At 35.7% G+C, this 24,783-nt stretch overlaps 1 long non-coding RNA gene across 3 annotated transcripts in view; it reads right to left on the minus strand.

The window, feature by feature from the left end:
- Positions 1–9,492: 9,492 nt before the first annotated feature.
- The window catches only part of LOC131423111 (uncharacterized), a 48,270-nt gene continuing 32,979 nt past the window's right edge, over positions 9,493–24,783 (minus strand). For all 3 annotated transcript variants that reach the window (XR_009224241.1, XR_009224242.1, XR_009224240.1), the window contains exons 2-3: positions 11,418–11,521; positions 9,493–10,794 (exon numbers count right to left, since the gene is read on the minus strand). This is a non-coding gene — a long non-coding RNA (uncharacterized LOC131423111). The remainder of the gene's footprint in view (positions 10,795–11,417; positions 11,522–24,783) is intronic.

Consider the following 24,783-nt stretch of genomic DNA (forward strand, 5'->3'; position numbering starts at 1 on the left):
ACATCAAAATTTCTATTCAATCTCTGCCTACCTATCCTTTGGTTTCTGAATACTTACTATTGCCAAGCTCCCAAGTTTTCTTGTGCCCCTGGCCACCCAAGGTTTCCATTGCTTCAGCCTTTACCATTTTGAAACTTACATGGCTGGTTAAGTATTTTCTCAGGACTTGTAAGATAATGTGAACATACAGATAAAAGCTGATTAAGCATCTATTAAGGTCTATTATGAGCATGGAAATTTATATGCATTATCTCATTTATACCTGACCTAAATCCTTTAAGAGAGATATTATCCTGAGTCCATAGATAAAAAATCAAGAGATTCATGAGGTTAAGCAGCAGGCACAATATCAGAGCTGGTTGATGACAGATATGGAACTCAAAATCCCTGGAGAGTATGTCTCTAAAGCTTATGCTCTTTCTGCAATACCCATCTGAAAAACTAATGAGTGCCATTGTAAAGTGGAGGACAGTGTCCTTCCTGATTAGACTGGCACACTTTCTGATAGCCAAAAAAAGAAAGTAGAGGTGGCATCTAACTCCAGAAAAGTCACATTCCTGATTGCTGATGAGGGCTTCTGTTTTGTGTCTCTCTACAAACTCTACATGCATCTAGCCTGGGTAGATCATTCCATTTCATTTCTGCCAGCTTAGCCACAGCAATGATCAGCCTTCCTCCTTGTTTTATTTCATTGGGTTCTACCACCATGTTTTCTGGAACCTATGAAGCCCTAACCCCCAGTACCTCTGAATCTGACTGTATTTGGAGATAGAGATTTTAAAGAGATAATTAAGTTAAAATGAGGCCTAATCTAATCTGACTGGTGTCCTTAAAAGAAGAGGAGATTAGAACATACAGGGAGGGACACCAGAGACACATCCACAAAAGAAAGGCCATGTGAGGATACAGCAAGAAAGCAGCCATCTGCAAGCCAAGGAGAGAGGCCTCAGGAGAAACCAACGCTACCGACACCATGACTTGGACTTCTAGCCCCTAGAATTGGAAGAAAGTAAATTTCTGTTGTTTAAGCCACCTGGTTTGTAGTATTTTGTTATGGCATCCCAGCAGACTAATACAGTGGTTTTCAAACACAAGGCTTATTAGGTTGAAAAACAGAAGAGAGAAAAAATGGGAAGCTCCCCTGTGAATTCATTGTTGGACAGGTCCTTCTCTTAAGAGCTTTGAGTGAGCTGTGAAGACATTTGTGTGTGACTGAGAGTAGGGGTTGATAATATATTAATTCATCTTCCCTGCCATTGCAGACTCCTGCAAATATATCTTAACAGTGAGGAAAGTCACTAAATTTATTTTCAGGCACTTGTCCTGGAAGAAGAGTGAGAAAAAAATGGGATGAGGAAATGTTCCTCAGATTTACTTATTCTATCTATAGCATCTGGCTGTAGCTTCATAAAAATGCTGAAAGGAAGTGAAATGGCAAACAGTTGTGTGATTTCCATGTCTGGTGAAATTTTATGTCCATGAAATTCAGAAGATAATGGAAGAGGAAAGACAAATTCATAATTTAAAAAATTCCCAAACAATAAGTACATGGCATAATAGAAGAAGAGAGTTCTTGAGGCTCCCCCAGTACAGGTGCTGAGCCAAGAACTTTGGTGCAGGTAGTCTATCTAGGAAGTGATTCAGGAAAGCACATAGGAGGAAGTGGAGAAATGGGGGACCTGGTAGGTAGAAAAGTCAGAAAGCAAACATCAACTGGAACTCCAATTCATAATGCAATAGTTTGGGGAGATAAGCATTTATCTGGATTCTCATCCCCCAGGCATTGAGGATTGCCCCCAGGTGTGTTAACTCCTTCAGAATTCCTCAATGCTGCAGAAACATTCTGTCAGACATGCCCTTGAAGGGGAAAGCTGTCAGTCTACAGTGAACTGTCCACAGCTATGGGTAAACTCAGGTGGATCAAGGGAACGGGGGGCAGGACATCAAAGGCATCTGATACATGGGATGTCCTCCAATTTTATGAATTAGCTAAAAAATGGACAACCACATAGTTGTAATCATTATTTAAGTGTTACTCACAATAGATATGGTCTATTAAAAGAACCTACTGTTGAATATCTGTATTTTATATGTAAATGACAAGGTTGGTAGAGTAAGATATGTAAAGTTGGGGAAAGTTGCTGTAGCAACATAAGATCCACGGAAACTTTCACATCTAACATTCATCAGGTCTAGTCATCTTAGATTAATATTTACAATGTTTTAATATAGATGACCTGGTACAAACTATATGGGAAAGAGAAAATATTTAGCTGGATAATACAATATTGGCACTGAGTATAAACTGGTGTGTAAATGTGTAAGTGTGAATTATTAATCATTATTTTATTGATCAGTTCTACTGCAGGGGCCCTGAAATTTGAGAGATTTGGAGTAGGTGAGGGGTCAGGAGCACTTGTATGTATTTTTATTAAGATACCAGTATGCACAAGAAAGTGAACAAATTGCAATTGTATACCACAATCAATTTATACGTGATGAATACCTATGAAAGCAGTACCCATAACAAGATACTGAACAGGATCAGCACCACAGAAATCCCCGCATCCCTCCTTCCAGTCAGTACTCTCACAAGCAGTCATGACTATTCTGACTTCCAACATCAGAGATGAGTTTTACCTATTTTTGGACATTATGTAAGTGGAATCATAAATATGTACTTTTTAGTTTCTTGCCTCTTTAACTCAGTATTATCTTTGCGAGATTCACCCATATTGTTACATGTAGTGTAGTTCATTTACCCTCATTGAAGCTTAGAATTCCATTGTGTGAGTACAATGATTTATCAATTTCTCTGAACAAATGTAAACTGTTATCACATAGAACTGCAGTGTTTCTTGGAAAATTTGAATTTTACCCTTTAGAAGAAAATTATTATACTGTTGTTTTTCTAACTACGTGCAGTGAAAAGAAACGACCATTTCTTGATAAATTGAAACTATTCTGCCTTTGTTTTTACCTATAATTTAATACTCTTAAAATAAAAATGTTTTTTAGTTTTATATGTAGGTATTTGTGTTTTACAAACATAGTTCATGAAATTACACATTTGACTGTTAACTTTTAGCAAGTCATTCACTCACTCAATGTATAAATATTTTTGAGCACCTCCCGTGTGCAAGCTATTTTGCTATGAACAAACGCCATGATGAACGAAAGAAAACCTAGTCTCTGCCCTTTCCCTATTAAGTTTATAATCTAAAGAGGCACACAGAAAAGTAAAATAGCAATTATGACCCAGCGTGTTAACTGACAAAAGTAATGATATACAGGTTTCTTGGGAGAACACAGAAAGAGGTCTAACCCATATTTGTAGGAGGGCAGGCTTCAGGGAAAGCTTTCTGGAGGAAGTGATAAGTTCAGAGTTATTTAAGCAAGTTGGGATATATCCTAGCAAAGGGCAACAGCATGTGTTCAGGAGCTGAGGTGAGAAAGAGATTGAAATGTTGGGGAAAATAAGAGCACTTCAGTTTGGGACTTAGAGTCATTTAGTTTCCTCATCTGTAAAATAAAAAGATTAAACTAAGTAAGCGGTAACACTCTTCTAGCTCTAACAATTATATAAAACGTTGGTCCTCTCTTGGTCTAGAACTACACTGAACACTTACACAGAGAGAAGTCTTGAATTTGTTTGTTTTAACTTCCTACAACACTAATGGAGTGATGCCATAGCCACAGAGGTCCAGCCAGTGTTGTTGAGTGATTTATGGAATGAAAGAAAATAAATCGCCAGAAGTAAAGTTCGTTGTATGATCGTCTCTTACCTCAATTTTGAATATATTACACTTTTGAACTATGTATGGTCCTCAAGTATTTTTGACATAAAAACCACTTTAGTGGAACAATAAAATCCATTTATTTGTCTTGCTCCTAAATTATCACAGGGAGGGGGTTGGATGAGAGAGATGGGAATAAAAATAAAGAAATCCTCACCAGAATGGCTGGGATAACCAGTGGAGCTTCTCATTAAAATGATCACTTCATAATGAAACAAAACCATGTTTCATTTCATAAATATTAACACTACAAGAGACCGGTCAGGAGCCAAATAAGGAACACTTTTCAAAGAACCACTGGTAATGCTTTGCACGATTTTGTGAATCATTTCTGTGAAGGGCAATCAACACAATAACCCCCTTTCCACTTGCCTTGCCACTGCACTCACACACATTTAGGGGCGTTTATTACCTGTCTGTGGGAGTTGCTAAACATTATGTGCTACAAGCCTCTCTATAGAATTAAACACATTTGTAAACAACCTATGAAAGAAACAGACAAACTTCATAGCTTCTCTGCTTAAATTAGTTGAATTTTCTTTATTCATACACTTGTTAGACTTGTTTGGGCACACTCCCAGTATGTCCAAAAAGCATGTTAGTTTCCTAATAGACTTTTCTTTGGTATATAAGACATCATATTCTCGATTTCTTTTTTTATGCATATCTGGTCTGTGTGTCACAAAAATATGCAGGCATATTCACTTTGTCACCCTACAAACGTACTGCATAATACATTTGCAGTATTTAATATGCATAAATACAATTATTTATTTCTGATAATAAATTAAATACATTATTATTGGACATGCTTGAAAAGGTGTAGCGTAGAGACAATAACGTTTTTGAATTTGAATAACATTTTTCAAATTATCAGCAATCACAGCATGCAGAAATTACTATAACTAACATTTGGTATGTTTTCTTCCATTTGTTTATTCATTTGCAGAATTGAAATCTGTATCAGCTAGGGACTGTGTTCAGCAGCACACAGTGGAAACCGATTACAGTGGTTTAACAAAAGGGAAGATGTTTCTCTACTTTCTGCAAAGCGTTTTGTTATTGATTTGTTTTGGCATGCTAAGCAGTGCAGAGCTGGGCAGTAGGGCTGCTGCAGGGCCTCCAGGGACCGCGCCCTTCTCACTGTCGCTCCATCCTTGGTGCCTGCAGCTATATCCTCACGGCAACCTCGTACTGGCAAGATGACTGCTCCCTGCATTCCACGTGGAAAGAAGCAGCAGCAGCAAAGAGCACAGGACGGTGCTTATGTCAGTAAAGCAAAACTTTCCCAGAAATCCACAGCAGAATCATGTGGCCACCCCTACCTTAAAGGGATTTGGGGCACAATAGTGTTTAGCTGGGCATTCTCCCCTCACACAAATTAGTGCAAAGAAAATAATAGAATAAACTGGATATTAGGCAAGTAACTAATAATGTCTGCCACAGAATATACCTAGTGCAAATGTGATTTCTTTTACTGGTTTTATGACACTAAAATTATTCTATTTGCAATTTTCCGTAATGCAAAAAGTTTTCATAAACATTATTGTAATGGTTAAATGTCTGTTTAATCACTCATTCATTCATTCCATTGTTGTTGAACAGACATTCAGAGTTTTTTCTTTTTCTATTAATCTTAAAATATTTTAATATTGTTTCAAGATATTTGTGTTCTGTGATGTTTTACTTACAAAGTATCACGTCAATGAACAAGTCAGTGTTTTAGACTTACAGGTTTTATTTTATGTTCTGTCCTCTTTTGAGTAATACGTGAGAAACACATTATTTTACTAAGAAATCATTTTTCCAGTAAGTTTTCTATAAGCACATTTCCTTGCCTAGCTTTATCCTCAGTTCTTACGTTATTTTAAATCATGGTGTGCTCTTTAAATCATTTTAAATGATTTAATGATTTAAAGAGCATTAATGAATGTTCTTTAAAATCAACTTGGGATGTGCAAACTTCAAAAAGGTTTGGAGTTTTGTTTCAGTACAATTAAATATAGAATTCATGCATTAAAAATTTACACTATGATTTAAAATCTTGTATTAGTTAGAAACCTCAATAGAATCACTAATATTAGATAAAGGAAATATGAAAATAAGAACTAATCTGCCCTTTCATTATGAAGAAAAACTGAGGAATCCTAAATTTGAGCTTTCAACTGTTTTTAATAAAGGATAATTAAGAATTTTAGCCCTCTATTTTATTCCTACTGATTTGAGAGATTATTCTAAAATCAAGAAATTAAAATGATGTAATTCCTTGCCCTGTGTTAATGCTGGGGCCAGATATACTTTCCTGTCCCTGTGTTAAACAGTGCTGGGACCAAGTAAAATAACTTAGCTCCTTGCTCCATAAAACATCGCTATTACAAGATAAGACTGTACTGAGTAAAGAGTTTACTAACCAAGACTAATAGCTTGCTCATCAGGTCTCTTGAAGACCCTCAGCTCACAGTATCCACCAATCCTCAGCTATTATATCCTAAACTTTGACCAATCCCTACAAGTTCCCAAACTTGCAAGACCTGCTTTAAAATCACCCAGCCTAGGCTCTCAAGCTCTACAAATATCTTTCTCTCATATCCTATTCTGGGACAGACTAAGAGTCCATCAATATGCTGTTCTTGTTCCTGCTATATATCTACTAAACTAAGCATTGTCTGATGAACTAATTTTTGTGATGTCTTTTGGAGAGACAACAGGAAATATTGCATAGTTTTATGAGTAAGCATCAAAAATACCTAATATCAGGGCTGGCCCCGTGGCGTAGTGGTTAAGTCCATGCGCTCTGCTTCAGCGGCCCGGGGTTCATGGGTTCAGATCCTGGGTGCGAACCTACACACCGCTCATCAAGCCATGCTGTGGCAATGTCCCACATATCAAGTAGAGGAAGATTGGCAACAAATGTTAGTTTAGGACCAGTCTTCTTCACACACACACAAAAAAAACCCATCTAATATCATACGTATTAGACACAAATTTTACCTGCTTGAAATCCAGATTACTTCACTTAGTAATCACCTAGTACTGATTACCAATAAAAATCTTAAGATGAAGTTAATTTTGACCTAATCTGACAACTAAGAAAGTTGAGAAGAGTAGTCTTGCATTTGTTTTCCAAAAACTATTACTTTTTAAGCATATTTTGATCATTCAGAATATAATCTTGATCAATAACAGTAAAGAATGCCCCCAGGTTTAATTTTAAACTAAAAACGGCAAGTCAAAGACCAAAATTGGTGAAAGTCAAAATAATATTTTCCAGAATCAATAGAGCACTGTAAATAGTCTAGATTAGAGAGATGATGCTTATACTGTTTGGATACCATAAACTGAAGTGAAAAGTTTGACAAGCCATTTGGGACATTTCTTGCTTTTCAAGTAAACTTTCTCTAAACTGGTCAAGCCAGCTACCCTGATGCAAGGAGAGGGATGCATAGCTCCATTTCCCCACAGCTCTCTCGTGTTTAACAACCACCACATCCGAAACATCTGCTTCACACCAAATTAAAATCCTGCTTGGTAACTTCCAACAAGCTGGTTTTTCTCTCCTTCTAGCACCAGAAGGCAGTGGTACCAATCTCTGAATATCTCTTTGCACATGGGATAGTTTTGGCAAGACAATGTTTCACTCTGGACAGAAATGGTGAAAGAATAGATAGAAAAGAAAGGGGAAAAATTATACTGAGGAGTCCTGAGTGCACTATCAGAGGTGAGGTACAGGAGATGGCAGGAAAGTTGTCCACACTCGCAGACACTCTATCATCCCTTCCACTTCTCCCATTTTTTCTTATTTAAAGACATTGGAACAGAAATCAAAATTGCCTTTGAAAAAGGTTAATTCATTTTGACTCAATTACAAAACTTCTATATAACTTGAATTCCATTAATAAGACAGTCTTTAACCTTCCAACCTTCTCTTCAGATTGAAGAATTCAAATTCTTTTCTTTGTTGTTTTCCTCTGTCCCCCAGGCTTATCGACATTCTCCATATCCATCAACTTCTGTAGCAAATAATCAAGTAATCATCTTCTAAAAGCCTAGACTGAATTTGGAGGCATATGCTTGTTTTTCTTTCCCTATATCCCCTGTTGTTTGGCTCTCAGAATATTGACAAATATGTTTCCAGGGAAAGCATCAGAGCACGTGGGAGTGGCAGTTTGCTCCTGACGCCAGCACTCAGAGTTCACGCAGCATGTGTCTGGAGCAGATGCAGTTGACGTGATGGAATATGAGCAGGTTGCATTTCTGAGAGAACTGCGTCCAGCATTTCTTGGAAACATTCAAAAATGCATCCTTAGAGAAGGCTGTAGGTTAAATAGGCCACATGCTAAGAGAGCTATCTGATTAAAAGCAGTACTTGAAAACATGCTGCTTTGTTTTTAAAATAAATGTTAGCATAACTCATAAAACATAAAAACTTAAAAAACTTGCCCACCTTTTTTTGCAGATGTAAACTCTTTTGAAATCAACACAGCACAGAAAAGCAGGTGACAAAAATAGTGTGTTAACATAATGAGTCCTTAAATCACAGATCTAATATTGTTCCTTAAAGGTTTGGCAAGAGGAAAAAGTATCAAGAAAATCAGATAATAGCTTCTTTACAAGTGGGCTACCGCAAAGATTGATTGTCATTGGATGAGTAAAAATGTATCTTTGAGTGAAAACGTAATTAATAAAAAGTTTTAATCTAGTCCAAAATGTAAGGTATTTCTAGTTTCCAAGCTTATTGGAGGCCTGTCTGGCCTATATCAGCAAAATGCCAAAACACAGTCACTCTGTTATCAGCTCTCTTTCTCTTCAACTTTAAATGATATATTAAAACGAAGAGCATAAAAAAATTCGAGGTGGTACTGCTGTTAAAAATTTACATACAAGGGAGGACTAGATCCTGTTATACTCACTAATATTGAGATTATATATAAAGGCCTCAGTTGTGGAAAACACAATCTAACGAGCTGGAGCTTAACAAACTATGAGATATTTACCCATATAAACTATGCCAGAGCTCCATGGGCCAAAACTTGCACATATAAGAGCCTCCATCAAAAATCTTACCGATGGAAGAGATTGGGCAATTCATAAACTAACAAATACAACTATAGCAAACACAATGAGAAAAATATTCAATCTTACTACAAAGAAACAGGAATTAATGAAACAAGGAGGAGCTATTTACATCTATTGCATTGGAAAATTTATATGACAATGTCCAATGCTGATTTGGGAAAGAAATTTGGTAATACTTATTAAGAGTTGTAAATATGTTCATATTCTTTAACTTTAAAAACTATTGTAAAAGTATATGATCGACCATATTTATTGCCCTAAGATCTATCTCCATACCAAGAAGCTGTGCATTTCCAGGGAATTGGTTTGATTTCATTTTATAATACTGGGAATTGAGTAAATAATTATACTCCCACGTTAACCAACATCCCTTGTCCCATATTTGGCCGTTAAAAATCAAAAAATCTAATCTGATGTACATCTCTAGTGAATGTATAAAACTTCACAGCATGCACTTCATACCTCTTGCTTCAGATTATTTTTTTATGCGTTTTTCCCAATCACACTGATTTTTTCCAGTGTTATTTTATATTTTTTGTAATCTATTTTATTTAAACCCTTTTGGGAATAAAATAGGATATAAACAAATTAGATGTTCATCAAATGAGATACTTTTTGACAAATAATTTTAACAGAACCTGGAACATAATAAATACTTAATGTGTCTATGATTGTAACTTTATTTATGGAAACCAGAAATTTAAATCAAAAGATAAGAGAATTGTGAATAGAATAGAATAGAATAATTTAACACTAAGATAAAGACTGAAATAAAATGAAACTATACTTACAACAAAATCTACTTTAAATTATGACATAAATTATAATATAAGTGAAAAAGCAGAGGGTAATTAGAAGTACACAGTGTTGTGCATGTGAGAGCGAGGGAGAGGGAAAGAGAAAGAAAGAGAATATATATCTACGTGTACCCACAAAAAGAAATATACTTAAAAATGCCAACAATCATATTAAAAGATTTGTTTCTTGTTTTCTATATTTTCAAGTATTGTTTTCACATTACTACTTAACATAAAATGTTCTGTTTTTAACAGAATTAAATGTTGTCGAATTTTAAGTATTACCTATTTTTATCTTACTTTTATAATGAAGTGAATTTAATTTAAACTTTTACCTGGCCAAGGCCATGGTCCTTAGGTGGACAAAATCTTACAATTTACATTTTATTAACGAGGCATTTGAGACCCGGATCAGCAAAGTGACTTCCCGAGGCCAGAAGTGTTGTTAAAGTTAGGGAGAAATTAGAGATCCACTCCCCTGGCATATTTCGGTTCTTATTGTAGTGCTTTTCCTACTGTAATTATGCTACCTATCTCTGATTATGCTTGTCTTCTAAGCCTGCTGCGAGATAACCTTTGCATCTGACTTAAGTGTGATGTAGGCATATTTTAATGCTTATTTTCACAAAATTCAAATTAATTTGAAGCTTCGTTGAACAACATTGTCAACTGTATGTTGGAGAAGCCCTCTACACTTCATGTCCTCCTCTGCGGAAGAGAATCCCAAGGAGTAGGGCAGCCATTAAACTGGGAGGCATCAGCGGGCAGATGGGGCGTGTTCGAGAATCTCTGAAGCTCCTAACCGAGGCAGGAGGCCAGCGAAATGGACGAGGGAAGTTGTGAAGTCTGGCCTCAGGCTGACAGCAGAAATGTGAGGGGAATCTGTTAAAGTCAGTGCTCAGGCTGAAGGCAGCTGGACGATGACAGGGAAGCCACAAGGGTCACTGCTCACACAGCACTTGTGCCATGACTGAGAGAGCCATGGGGCCTGGAACAGAGGAAACAGCTGGGCTGTGAGGCAGATCCAAGTGCTGAGGCAGGAAGCAGGTGGTCACGGGAGGAGGAAAAGACGAGGCTTGTGCTACGGAGCATCTGCCCCTCACGTTGGCTCCTGTGGAAAGGCTCTACAAAGATTAAAATGTAGGGAAAAAGCATTTATTTTAACTAATCATTCTCAAAAGCAATTTTGACACCTACAATGCTGCAGGCAATGGCTACTGTGGACAATAAAGCAAGAAATGTGGATTTCTCTAGGGCTAAGTTGTCTCAGAAAGAGCAATGGCAACAAACACACGTCCACGAGAGGCCAGGCGGTCAGTGAGGAAGCTTCCCTTACTTCTGACTTTTCTTTTGAGTGATGTTGCCTCCAAGCAAATTGCTAAAGCTCTTTGAACCTATCTGCCTTCTGGAAATATGGATGTCTTGCTGTAAAACATAGACCACCCTCCAGAGAGTGAAAGTTCCCAAACAGAAAAGCTATACATGCTCTAATTTTCAAAGGAACATATATTTGTGTAATTGTTACATATACAATTTAATTGACATTCTTTTCACAAAATTTTTATCTCTAAGAACACATTCTGAAATTATTGAATGGAACTTGCCGTGTTGTTTTTTGTTGTTGCTTTAAATAATTTTCTATTATACTTACTCATAGAGAAAATTAGAGGTGTGACATTCCCTTCACGTTGGCTATTTTAATAGAGATAAGTAAAAAGCACATTTTAAATTATTCTTTTCCACTTACCAGAGGAAGATAAAATTTCAGAACTTGCTTAGTCTATAGAGGTTCTAACACATTCTGTTTAGCTCATGAGAAGGCCCTGGTCTCACTCCAACATGGATGCGCTTCTGACAGAAAAACAAAGTAAAAGCAAAAAGCCAGAGCCATCATTATGCTTATTAGGAAACAACTGAAGTCAATTGAATATTAACTAGATCATTCTTGCAGTTTTGTGCATTTTTAGAGAGATATTTAAAAACTAAAATGTTACATTCTATAGAGTAGTACTACACGTACACACACACACACACACACACACACACACACTAATGCTATGCTGGTTCCTGTAGTACCTTCCTCTAAAGCAGTGTTTTGCAAACTTAACTAATAATGAATACATATTCCCAAATTCCTACACCATAAATTATGAATTAGTAGATCTCATGTGGGGCAAAGTAATCTGTATTTTTAACAAGTACTCTAGGGAATGAGGAAGTTTAAGAAACATCACTCTAAAAGACCACTTGGTACCATGGTAAGTAAATAACTCAATTCACCTAGATTCTGTCATAGGACAGACCATCCATGACAGCTCTAATAAATTGTGCATGAAATTGATTTCATCTATATTGGAGACATAATTTGTCCTGCAGTACGTCCTGTGTGCTTTCAACTCATGCTTTCATTTCAGTTGTTGTTTGTTTGTGGTCTGATCTTGTGTATAACCTCATTTACAGGGAGGATTTTAATTTTTCTCAATTATGAAATTTGTTTTTCTCTCTCCTTTCTGTTTACTGATGTTTTCAATGAGGAGACCTCAAGTCCCATAATCCATTTCTTCTAATTGATTTCAGTCCAAAGTAAGAGCTTAAACCAAAGCAAAGCTCACTGCAATGAACATGGTCAGAGCAGAAGAATGGAACTTGTCCTTTTTTTATTCCGTCTTTTGTTTTGTGCTTTGTAAATATCTTTTCACATAATGTAAATTAGAATTGATCACAGTGAATTTCAGACACAAATCGTGTGGTCACACTCTTATTATCTTAGCCAACATGCTTATTGGTGCTGTATTATAATGGGATTAGACTAAAACAAGAAATAAGCATTTGAGTTTGTTTCCTTGTTTTACAACCTTTTCACATTCCAGCTTCTCGGCATAAAAAGGATTAACGGAACAGAGTGCACTGTACCAGAATACTAAATGTCCTCACATTCTATGTCCTTGAGAAAATTTGAACTCGAAAAAAACAAAAAAACTCTTTGCTAAAAGAAATACAATGAAGTAACAGACATATGCACTAAGCTAAATTCTACCACATCTAAGCTATGTATTGAGAATAGATAATGCACTTTAAGCAGCTACGCAAACTCCTTTTGATTACCAGATTTCTATTCTGTAAATTGCTGCTCAAGATTACATGCTACCTAGCTTACCACCAGTGAATATATGAAGCAATGAGAGAATGGAGTCATATTTTGATTGCCATATTATGGGTGTTCATCCTAGTTATGCATTATGTCTGCAACTATTTTCCTTACAAAGATAAGGGTGGAGTAATGGGTTCCATTCCATTATTATCAAGAGGGTTGTGAATGTTAAACCAATTGGGATTTATCCAAATAAAATTTTGAGATTTGTGGAAGAAGGGTTCATTTATTTTCAATTAATAATAAATAAGCCATCTTATAATTGTGGAAATTAATAAAAGAAAGCCTGACTAAATTGGAGTTGGGCAGCCTGTAGGGAGAGCTTTCATATCCTACTATACATCACCAATTACACCAAACAGAAAGACACCCAACGTTTGTATCTCCGACAGGAAGGACAACTACTTTACTTCTGAAGGAAGACTTCTCTCCCTGCCCAGCAACAGCCCAGCCAATGAGGATTGCCACAGCTTGGCCAATGAGAAGCCGTCGCCACCCTGAACTGTTACTTTTCTCCAAAGACTTTCATTTAGAACAGCCCATCCCTGCTCTCCCTTTTGCTCAATAAATGTAAGCCCCTTCCTTTGTCTCTCTGGATTTGCATATGGTTCACCATAGCATGCATATCCCAAACTACAATTCTTTGCTGATTTTGAATAAACCCATGTTTGCTGAAGAAATGACTGACAGTCTATTTGTTTAAGGTCTACATAACCAAAATTATAGTCCTTGCTACTTGACTATATCTATAAAATAAAAAGCTATGAGGAAACATTCAATGAAATAGTGCATTACAGTTATAAAAATGAAGCTGAAATAGCATGTTCTAAATCCTCACAATATGCAAACCACAAGGACAGGAGAAAAATATGAACTTTAAATTGTAATCTTTCCCTTTAATGCCCTAAGAAAACATAAAATTTTAAACCCCAAAATAAATACTAAATAGTATTAGGATATATAGTAACCTATTACTAAATAGTAATAGGATATATTTTCTAAATGAAATATGTATAAATACTAAGTGATTCCAATAGAGTAGACTGAGAGGCCAGAGCAATAATTTTGTTTTCTTTTCTTTGTGACCCTGGTGAGACCACAGGATGAATAGAGTTTTGTTCCTTCTTATTTTTTTTTTTGGCACTCTATAGCAGTAAGATTTTTTGTATCAAACTTGACAGTCTGATTTTAAAACTTATATGAAGGGGTCTTAAAGGATCAAGAATAGCCAAGAAATTTTCACAGAAAAAGAATAGAGTGAGGACTTGCTCTATCAGACACCATGACTTATTAGGAAGCTATAACACATATGATAGTGTAGTCTTGTATTGAGGGTTTACAAACTAACAGATTAAACACAATAAAGAGTTTAGAGAGACATTCACATATGGAAATGATATATGACAATGGTGGCATACAAGATCAGTTCAAAAAGAAAAAAATTCAACTAATGGAACTGAAGAAAAACAATCATCTATAAGTAAAAAATTACAAGAAATTAGATCCCTACCTTATACTTTACACACAAGCAAATTCAGATAGATTAAGAACATAAATATCAAAAACAAAGCTTTAAAGTTTTAGTATAAAATATAGATTAATATCTTTCTGAGTTTGGGATAAGGAAGGTTTTCTCAAATAAGACAGAAAAAGTGCTAACTATATAAGATATGATTGATAAAACTGACTCTAAACTAAGAATTTTAGTTTTGCAAAAGATATCTTAAAATAAGAGAATATACAAAGAAAAACTGGTAGAAGATATTTGCAATAATATAACTGACAAAAGAACAGGATCGAGGATATATTAAAAGGAAAGAAATCCTTCTAAAAATCAGTAAGAAAAAGACAAACAACACAATAGAAAATAGGCAAAAAATATGAACAGGCATTTCAGAGAAGAAGAAACACAGATGACGTGTAAGGATATGAAGAGCTCCTCAATCTCACTGTGATTAGGGAAACACAAATTGAGACCACAATGAGATACCATTTAATATCCATTTGATTAACAAATATTAATAATATTGATTATTAATCTGATAATACAGTGCTAGAATGGCTAGCTTCAACATTATTGATCAGAACACAAATAGGTAAAATGACTGGAAAATAACTTAGCAATATTATTTAATGTCATTATTCGCATATCCTACCATTCAATATTTTCACCTCTAGCTATATATTCCAGAATATCCCTCACATATGTACATTGGATGCATAAACATGAATATTACTGGCAAGGCTATTTTTAAGAGGGAAATACTAGAAATGAACCCAATTGAAGAAGACGATGAATAATTAAGTTGTGGTATATTCATTCAATATAATTCTACAATAGTGAAAATGAAGAAGTATATCTATAACAATGAAAATGAATAAATAAGGTTATATGCAACAATTTAGAATAATTAAATTCAACATAATGTTGTCATTGGGGAGGAGGAGTTTAGCAAATCTTAGAAGGTTATCAACAGTTTGACAGCCTTTTAAAACAAAAAGTTCTAAACAGTTGAAACTATACATATGTATATATACATGTTTGTATATATACACAGACATATGTATACTTATATATACATATATGTACTGTTCTAACAAAATAACGTTGTATACTAATTCAGATAATGGTCACCGGAGAGGGATGGGGGATGCGATAAGAGAGACCATGTAAGTGGATGTAAGTTACTCTCAATGTTTTAGTTCTTGATTTGGTTGGTGAGTTCAAGAGAATTCAGTATATTTTAGATAATAGACATAGATGGATGAAGATGATGATAGATAGATGAATGGATGGATAGATAGGTAGATAGATAGATAGATGGATGAGCCCATGGAGCAATAAAAAAATAGATGTGATGACTGATTATCATTATTCCAATTCTGTGAATCTGAAAGCCATTGTCTTAGTCAGTTCAGTCTGCTATTACAGAATATCATAGACTGGGTATCTTATAAACAATATAAATTTATTTCTCACAGTGCTGGAAGTTGGAAAGTCCAAGATCAAGGCACAGATTCGGTATGTGGTGAGAGCCACTTCCTGATTCACAGACAGCCGTCTTCTTGCTGTGTCCTCACATGGTGGAAGGGGCAAGGAAACTCTCTGGAGTCCCTTTTATAAGGGCACTTATCCTATTGTCAGAGCCCTCATGACCTAATCACCTCCCAAAGACCCCACCTCCAAATACCATCACACTGGATATTAGGTTTCAACATATGAATTTTAGGAGGACACAACCTTTCAGTCTATAGCAGCCATTAAATTAAAAAGTAAAAGAGAAAAAATACTGCTTGATTTCAGAGCAGTTCTCAAATCAGTATGTGCCAGCATCACCTGGAATGTTTTATAAAAATTCAGATAGTTGGGCCACCACCTCCAGAGATTCTGCTTCAGTGGTTCTGGGGTAGAGCCAACAGATAGCATCCCCAGTGATTCTGATGTAGGTGAAACAAGGATCACAATATTAGAAACACTGCTTTATAGGAAAGGTTATTATTAGATCTGTCACAATAAAAATTAATGTTTTTGACCATGTTATTGTCACAGTGCCCTAAATTCCCTCTGGTCAAAATGACATAAGCCTATGTCCTCAAGATCCTTCATTGTTCCAACTACATAGTTCATATTAAAGCAGAGCACATATTAAATATTAAAATCTATAGTAATAATAATTAGACATATATGTACCTAGAGCAGTATATTTAACCTAGTTTGATTATTTCTTGTTATAGGATGAATTGTGTCCCCCCAAAATTCATATATTGAAGTCCTAACCCTCAGAATGTGACTATATTTGGAGATAGCACCTTTACAGAGAATTAAGTTAAAACAAGGTCGTTAGGGCAAGTCCTAATCCACTATGACTGGTATCCTTATAAGAAGAGAAAATTTGGACACAGACATGTACTGAGGGAAGACCATGTAAAGACACAGGGAGAAAACGGGTCATCCATGAGCCAAAGAGAAAGAGAAAGGCTTCAGAAGAAAGCAATCCTGCCAACACCTTGATCTTGGACTTCCAGCCTCCAGAACTGTGAGGAAATAAATTTCTGTTGTTTAAACCACTCAGTCTTTGGCACTTTGTTCAGCAGCCCTAGCAAACTAATACACCTCACAAAACCTGATTTTACATAAAGAGCAAGATATTTAGGGAAAATTGGCGATATCATATCATAGAAAATCATTACAACTAAATTCTGGTATTAAATATGGAGGGATGAACTGGTGGATGAAAAACTGGTTTGTCAATACCTTTCCACATCCAGCTCAGGCATACATATCAGATGTACATATCTGTACCACCCTTGCCCAGGAGTATAGACCAGATGTTGAGAGGAATTGGAAGTTTCTATACAATGATTCCTTAAACTTCGATATAAATACAGATCTATTTTCAGGACTCATAATGCCTAACCACCATGTGAAATAGACATTTATTGTATTTTTTACTTATTTGCTTTTTGCCATCTGGCGTCCACCTTACTTCTTAAACTGTACCTCAATTTCAAACTCTGGTGGCACTTAGCCAAACAGATGGGCATGTGACCTAAACTAGGCCATGAGATTCTTCTCACTAGGAAATAAATCTCTTCTGGTGACAATAAACACAGCCAGATTATGACTTTCATAGGCCCTAGGAACTTTTGTTTTTGTAGTCCTCTTCTTTAATTAAAAAAATATATATTAATAGTTATATTTTAAGACTATGGTAGCATAAAGATAAATATTATGCAGGCTAGATTACGTTCACTTTTTCTTCTGATTTAAAATAAACTAAAACACTTTTTGTGGGCACCTAATAGCTTTGTGCCTAGTAGATAAGTCAGCCTCAACTGGAAGTCTAGAGATGGAAGGACTTCACTCCCTATGCTGAAGTGCTCTAGGAAGTTTCTTGCCTTGAGCTTTACCAGAGTTCCTACAATTCAGCCTTACAGAGCTTTTTAAAATGACTTTTTAACTCAGAATGATGTGGTCTTAGGAGCCTATTTTATTTTTTAAAGGTAGAATTAAGCTTTCACAGTCTATGTATCCTAAAACAAGCTTGCTAGCACGGAACTCTCCTATATGGCACAAGTCAGTATAGTAAGCACTGGAGATGTTTCAGGCTTCAGGAGAATCTATATACCTTTCAGACCACACACCAAGGAAGTGAACACTTGCTTGTTTCAAAAAGTATTTTATCTTTATTAAGTGTTCAACATATCAGTAAAAAAATAGTCAAGAGAAAAGCAGATCTTCAAATACTCATTTTCTAAAAAATCTATGCTGAGCTAAATGCATCATGTCAAGTCAACATAGCATCCTAATACCCCAACTCATGAGAAACACAACTAGTCATAGTGAAAGATCAACAGCACCACAGCAATTCATTTATATGAGCAAGGTGTTCTAACGCTAAACATTAATGTATTAGCCTCACTTCAAAGGCAAGTGTGCTTCTACATTACCTGGTAGTCTAACAATAATACAACTATACATCAAAGGGAGGAGACCAGGGTGAGGGGAATGAGGAGACTAGGATGCAAATTGTAAGGGGGCACTCCCCCTCAGGGCCACACAAGTGCAAGGACAGTACTTTCATGACCCTGAAATTAAGTACTCCCTTAAAGTTTGTACCTTAGGGCCCTCACTCTCCTCATCCTTGTCCCAACCCTCATAGACCAACATATTGACATACTCACAAAGGAAAGTCAAAATGTATTTGTAATGCTTGATTTGGTTATGATCAAAGCCTGGTTTAAAATTAATTCCCCCTTCTCTAGACCTTGGAGATGAAACAAAGATACTCTATGATAAAATTTCCTCAAGTAAGATAAAGAGGTATTTACTATACACCCTTATTTATCCTTTTCTTTCAAGTCTTCATATCTTTTTAATTAGTATTTTGTTTTGTGTGGTCTTCTCAGAAGTTACATTGGTTTAGTTCAGTAGTTAATATTGCTGAATTGGAGATGAAAATCGCCAAACTATAAAAGATCTACATTAATTTATAACATTTATTGCAAGTATGCAGCTCAGTCCATAAAATCAGGTGTTTAAAAAATAACATTTTCTTTATTTTTCTATAATGGAAATTAATTCCTGACTCTGTGCATCCATTCTGTGTGTCTGATAGAAAAACTGAGACTTATTCATGTTCAACAGCTCCGTTCACCCACCCCAGGATTGTTCCATAATTCTGAGATCTTAGATAGTGCCAAAGCATTGGGGTTGGGATTAGGAAGCACTCTGATAAGAGGTCAACAACCTCCACAGAGTTTATCCAGCCTCAACTTAAGGACAACTCAACTCTTTCTTCAATTTCAATATAAATAGAACACAAGCAAATCATGTTTCTTAAGAGGTATTGTTAAAGAGTCAGCACAGGGAAAAAACTCTTGATAAAGAGATTGACAAAGAGACACATTATCAAAGAGAATTCATTATTAACCAACAAGCAAAGTGAAGAAAAGAGAAAATTGAAGAGTTATCAGTATGGAAGAGCAGGCAATAGCTAAATGAAACACTAAGCAAAGGTCAATCATGGAGAATGACTGCAATTTCCCCAAATACTGCTAAAACAAAATCTCTGTTTTTCTTCACCAGGGCACTGCTAATTAATTTTCATGCTAGAAGAAGAACTTAGGTGACTATGCCTTTTTAATTCATAGTTTAGTTCCACTGAATCAGGGCATACCTCAGAGTAGGCTTCTAAGGAAAGTTCAAAATGGTAGGAGAATTAGGAGGGGGGACTTTCTCCATTAATTTAAGAAACAGCCTGAGGGTTTAATTCAGTTTCCTACTATTCAAAGGCAAGGGCATTTATGAAAGGATTGAAAAAAAAGCAAGTAAAGTAGGATCCATCTCTTGCTGCCAATCTTGGAGTCTAATTTGATATTGCCTCTTTCAACCTAAATTCCCATCTGATTTCTAAGTATAAGGAACTTTGTCTGTCGATGTACAAATAGGTATCTTGAATTTGCCTTTGTTATCACGTGACTCTGACATTTTGAATAACAGTGAAAACTCTTGATTGTTCATAGTTCTTTTGAAGAAAGAACTGCTTTAGAAATAATTTCATAATCTGCAGAAAAATACTGAAGGAAGCATTAGGTATAGCTGGGGTGAATTAAACATACTCTAAGTCAGACATGAGTATCCTCTGAGAGGAATTACTTTGAAGAGCACATCTCGATCTCTGTTCACTTCTCATCATAAATAATTAAATTGAAGAATCAGTAAAATGGCAGCTTCCACTTAGTTCATATTAATCACTACTACAGAGTAGTGAAAAAGTGACATGTGGTTTTAAAATCACGATGTGATTTTGCTTTATAAATATTTATAACTAATGTGGTTTGGTTTTAACAGCTTTCGTGTAAATATGAAATGAAAGTATGAAAGCAGAAAAACACTACACTTCAAAAGTAACATTTTATCATAGGCTATGAATAAAATTTTTAAAAATCATTAGCAACAACAGAGAAACTAAAAAATAGTATTTTTTCATTATAATCAGCAATTCAAATGGAATTTTATGTATATAAATAAATATATACACACTCGTAAATGCATGCACACACACGAACATGCATATTTTTATAACAGGTGGAGTTTTTTCTTGTTCTTTCATTAGAAACAACACATTTTGTGATTTTTTTGTTATTCTGAATGTGATCTCATGAATATAACTTTAAAACAAAACTACTTGAAGAAATTAAAAAATAGAGCACATAGGGGCCGGCCTAGCGGCGCAAATGGTTAAGTGCTGGTGCTCTGCTGCAGCGGCCCAGGGTTCGCCGGTTCGGATCCCAGGCACGCACGAACGCACCACTTGGCAAGCCATGCTGTGGTGGCATCCCATGTAGAGTAGAGGAAGATGGGCACGGATGTTAGCCCAGGGCCTGCCTTCCTCAGCGAAAAAAAAAAAAAAAAAAAAAACAAAGAGGAGGATTGGCAGATGTTAGCACAGGGCTGACCTTCCTCACAAAAAAAAAAAAAAAAATAGAGCAGGTAAAAATACTAATTAGGAAGAAAAAACAATACTTGCTATATAAACACTTGTTATTAGTGTAAATAAGAGAAGCATGAGAAAGAATAGAAAGACTAGTGCAGCATTTTACTCATTAAATCATCATTTGTTCATCTGCTACCTACATTTAAGCAAGAAAAGTATCTAATTGTAAGGTGGAAAAAAAGTAACATCTCTTCTTCCATGCACCTGCCAAAATCTAGTGTCAGTATCCTGGGGTGGAGGTGGGGTGGGGGTTCCTTAGGTTTTAGTGTTTGTCGGAATCATATCACTTGTATTACTAAAAATGCATACTTTCATCTCCACAATTACAACAAGATCATCTCTTGGAGTTGGGCTTAGAAATTTGCATTTTTAACAACCGACTTGAGTGTTTCTCATGCACACCAAAGTTGGAGAATGATTCATCTCTGTTATTCTCTCTTTTAATGAAAGCTTTGCATAGCTTGATTTAAATATAACTAGATTCAGAAACACTATTACTAAAGCAATTAGGCATATCACTGGTGGATAGATTTGGGAAGAACAGAAATTCAAAATAAACATATTTAGAAGTCACACCTTATCAAAACTAATACTGCCAATTTAAAAATGTCTAAAATGAATTAAGGCATGTTGCAAACGTTTTGCGCATTGTTCTGTGACAACACACTTCAGAGAATGAATTCCTCTGGAGACCATGGTCTACTTATGGAACAGCCAAACTAAGATATCTGAAGTGATTATTGGCAGCATTTGATCCAGCGGTACATGTTAATTGGTGTTGTGTGGACACCATTCATTTCCACTATGCCTCCCTTCAACACTGGGATTATCCTTGGCCCTCATGGACATTCTTTAACCTGGTGTTAGAGTTTTAAGACTGAGGGTGTTAACTAGACCCAAATAAGGAAAGATAAGCAACAGAGAGATAAAATAATTTGACATATAAGTTGATCAAGTCAGTAAATGAACTAGTGCATTCTATGTCATTACCTCATTGCCAAAGGAAAACAACACACCGTGGAAACATTTAGAATTTGTGCAGACTCTATGATGTTTTGCAATCTGCATGTGATCTCCCAACTCTTGAGACTGACACTTCTCATGTTTTCCCCCAGAGCATTCTACCGTTAAGAATCATTGCCAAAAATGGACACCATGAACTCTTTTTTTCTTTATATTTTTATTGTAGTAAAATATACTTAACAAACATTACCATTTTAACCACTTTTAAATGTACAGTTCAGTGGCACTAAGTACATTTATATTGCTGTGTACAGACGTCACGAACTTTTAAAAACACAGATGTCTTAGTCCTGCATCCAGAGTTTCTGATAGATCAGTGTTTAGAAGAAGGCATCTGCTTTCTTAAAAATTGTTCTCCAAGTGACTCTGATGAACAACCAGTTTTTAGCCGCTAATTTGATTTAATTCCTTCATTTAACTCAGTCATTCATTCACTTAATCTCTTGATTATTTACTGGAACACCTGCAATTTGTCAGACTCTGAGCTAAGTATCAAGTATACTGAAATTACAATTGTCATTTTATCTGTCATTTATTAAGTGTGTATTATACACCATTTACTATTCTGAGGGGAATATACATATATGGTTTGTTAGAGATTTATTTGATTTAATAACATAACCAGTAGAAAGGAGTTTTTAAAGAATATTTATTACACTTGGTTCTAGAAATGATAGAAAATAAAAATTGGTACAATTATGTCACATAACTTTAGAAAGGTATTTATTCTTTCACACCAGAGTAAAGTTTAATGCAATGCCAGAAACGGAAACACCTAAGCCATCGGTGACAAGGGGTCCCACTGCTGATAGAAGGAGCCATAGTAAATTTTTAAAGTTTTCTTCTCTGCCATTAATTGTTTTGGGGTAAACACCAGACCAGTGGAAAGACTTCTGCACACAAAAGGCACCTAGAGTAAAAATTAGACCTACTAATAAAAAGAGCTGCAGATGTTTACATCCAGAAAAAAAGCCCTATTAACAAGGCCATCTTGCAAGGCCGTATATAAATGTAAAAACTATTGCAATTAAAAAGTCTATAAACACTTACCTGAACCGGGTGAGTGAGCTAGATGACATAGATCTATATTTTTGACCCTCATTTGTTCTTTAAAACTAAGGCTTTATTGCATTTTTAAGATGGCTTAGTAAGTCACCCAACAACAAAAGAAGCAGTACTGCTGAGGAATACAAGCCTGTCCATCTCCACAGTCAATGTTCTTTCTACTGCATTACAAAGATTGCACAATAAGCCATGTGCAATGCTCACAGTCTATTAGTTTATGAGGTACGACCAAATGACCATTATGCAAATGAAAGGGGTATAAAGAAGGAAAGGAGGAATTTGTGTAATTCAAGGAATGTTTCTTAAGGAATTACTAATTTGAGAGCTATGGGGTACACAGAAAATTTCTAAGGACTTACAGCAGATGGCCCAGTCTATGCGACACTGTGGAGTCCTCAAATGGCAATATTCAGACAACAGTAAGTAGTTTAGTGTGACTACAACATGAATTGTAGAGAGGGAAGCAGGAGGTGGCAATAGAAGCAGGTAGAGTTTCGAGGTGTAGATGATACTGTTGGCAACAAAACACTGCTGATATTTCTATTCATGGGGCAAACATGGACAAATATGCATTTTAGAAAGATCATTTTGGTGTCTGCGTGAAGAACAGATTGGAGGAAGAAAGCCTGGGGGCTAGGAGGTCACATAGTAAACTATTTAAATAGCATGTGACGTAGAGAAGAAAGGAAGAATTTAAGATGTATAAGGATGTAGCACTTGTAGAAATCAGAGAATGATTGAATGTGAAAGTATGGGAGAAATAAGAGTACAGGGTAATTGCCAGAATTATGTTAGATAATGGGGTTGTTGGTGGTGACATCAGAATTGAGTATATAGGTAGAAACAATGATTTGGGGAAAAAATAATTCACATATATTTATTGAGTATAAAGTACTTGTAGTAAAGCAGAGTACATAATGTCTCATAAAAAGTTGGCTACATATATGCAGAGCTCAGGGGAGGATCTGAATCACAGATGCAAATTTGAGAGTTGTTGGAACCTAGGTGACAGTGGATACCATGAAGGAGAATGAAATCAACAAGGAAGAGATATGGACAAATGTCATGTATTGGGGAGAAAGATATCATGGTTAACTCATGACTCTGTCAAGTCACATGTGCAAATTAAAATTTTCAGAATGGCCCCTAACACACGTAGGTGATCAATATTTATTAAATGACCAAATGTATGGGTAGAACTTGCATCATAAATATGCATGTGTTTATTTATTTGTTAATTTCACTTTATTCACGTCCTTTAAGTAATCACAAAAAGAATCTCATGCTGAACCACATAATGATTGTTCCGATGGGAATGATTTGATACCCATATGTGTTTAGTAGAAGTCAATGTGGTGGGAAAGTTTACAGCACAAGAGACATGAGTGAGGAAAACAAGGCACATGAAGATTAAATGTTTTGAATAAAGTTACACTCCTAGCTAGAGCCAGACATCAGGGCTGACTCCAACTTCCAAAATAATTTCATTACAAATATATTTATTCCTTAGAATCCAGACTATAGCTTAATTAAAGTAACAGGAAAAAAAAGTATCAGATGTGACTATTGCCTTGTAATTTTTCTCTACAAAACTAATCTTTCTTTGCTGACCTAATGTAGAGAATAATAGAGTTCCACCAGTAGATTAATCCTCTTAACTCAGTATAATAAGCCTAAGAATAAAGACACAAAGAACACATTAGTTGCACCAGAAGGGAATTGCGTAAGTGCTAAATGGGCAATGTGTTCTGCCAGCTACCTAAAGAACTACATCATGCTGACAGGAAAAAGTAAGATCCTTTTGTGCCATAACAAAGAATGGGGATATGTGGTTCTCAGTACTCCATTCAGCAAAAGTGAGATTGCAACCTTTA

This window comes from Diceros bicornis, chromosome 27, assembly GCF_020826845.1.
Source record: "Diceros bicornis minor isolate mBicDic1 chromosome 27, mDicBic1.mat.cur, whole genome shotgun sequence".
NCBI classification, from domain to species: Eukaryota; Metazoa; Chordata; class Mammalia; order Perissodactyla; family Rhinocerotidae; genus Diceros; species Diceros bicornis.